This window comes from Aedes aegypti, chromosome 1 (assembly GCF_002204515.2).
Source record: "Aedes aegypti strain LVP_AGWG chromosome 1, AaegL5.0 Primary Assembly, whole genome shotgun sequence".
Lineage (NCBI taxonomy): Eukaryota > Metazoa > Arthropoda > Insecta > Diptera > Culicidae > Aedes > Aedes aegypti.
This window is the reverse complement of record NC_035107.1, coordinates 85,650,036-85,651,231: the sequence shown is the minus strand read 5'-3', so window position 1 is coordinate 85,651,231 and position 1,196 is coordinate 85,650,036. Positions and strand designations below refer to the sequence as shown.

Genomic DNA, 1,196 nt, shown 5'->3' with positions numbered 1-1,196 from the left:
GAAGGAATTTTCTACATCCTCATCAAGAATCTTCCAGAAAGTAGCTTATCATTTTTAGTTGATATATTTAACAAATGTTTTCAATCAGCATATTATATTTCCCTAACAGAGGGAAAAATGCTAAGGTTGTTCCAATATTAAAACCAGACAAAAATCCTGCAGAAGCGTCTAGCTATCGTCCAATCAGTTTGCTTTCCTCCATCAGTAAACTTTTTGAAAAGTACCGAAAAGCTAAACAATACATATAATTTGCAATTGGATTAGATGGACAAATTGATGTGAAGATTTGCGAAAAAGTTACACGTCTTCTCAGTGAGAATCGAACTCACGACTCCCCGATCCCTAATTGGGGCGCGTTACCACTACGCCATGAGAGGAATCATGAACGCAGAAGTTAACCTGAATTCGATTTCAGCTCAATAATCACGTGGTCCTTTTTCGCAAAGTGCACCTCTTTCGGAAGAATTAGATGCCCATCCAAACACAACGCTTTCTATATATATGCAATGCCTAGCCCGAGAGCGCATTGTTTTTTAGGTATAGGAATAGCACACTACACTAGCCAGCAACTGCGCTGGATAAGGTTTCTATTGTGTGGGCTTCCAATGGGTCGCGACGTTCTCAAACGACCAGTTTCGGAACATGAGTCCGTTGCTCGATAAATACTTGTTTTTAATTATGAATCGTGGTTTACGGCTAACCAGCCGAGTGGAAGTTTAACAACTACCGAAAAGCTAAACATTACATATAATTTGCAATTGGATTAAATGGACAAATTGATGTGAAGATTTGCGAAAAAGTTACACGTCTTCTCAGTGAGAATCGAACTCACGACTCCCCGATCTCTAGTTGGGTCCTCTCATGGCGTAGTGGTAATGCGCCCCCATTATTCATGTAATCACTATGGTCCCAAACATCTGTTTACTATCAAGATTCTATAATAAAAATTGAATAAATATTAAAAATGGGGTTTTTGTGTAATTTAAAATTTAAGTTTTATTTTTGATTTTTTATGAAAATAAATAAATATTTTTTCAGTGTATATTTTTTTCTTATAGTCCAAAAGGTTCACTACAACTTCTTCATAGAACATTTTTCTCCAAAATCAACAGTTTTGGAGCTAGAATTTTTCAAATAAGTTGCATGCAAAAATGTATAGGCCATTTTCAAAAGTTACACTTGAGTCAAAATGATCA

At 36.0% G+C, this 1,196-nt stretch overlaps 1 non-coding gene across 1 annotated transcript; it reads right to left on the bottom strand.

Annotated features, from left to right (window-relative positions):
• Positions 1-304: 304 nt before the first annotated feature.
• Trnap-agg lies at positions 305-377 on the bottom strand. Its single transcript has one exon. It is a non-coding gene; the product is annotated as a tRNA-Pro (tRNA).
• Between the last annotated feature and the right edge of the window lie 819 nt (positions 378-1,196).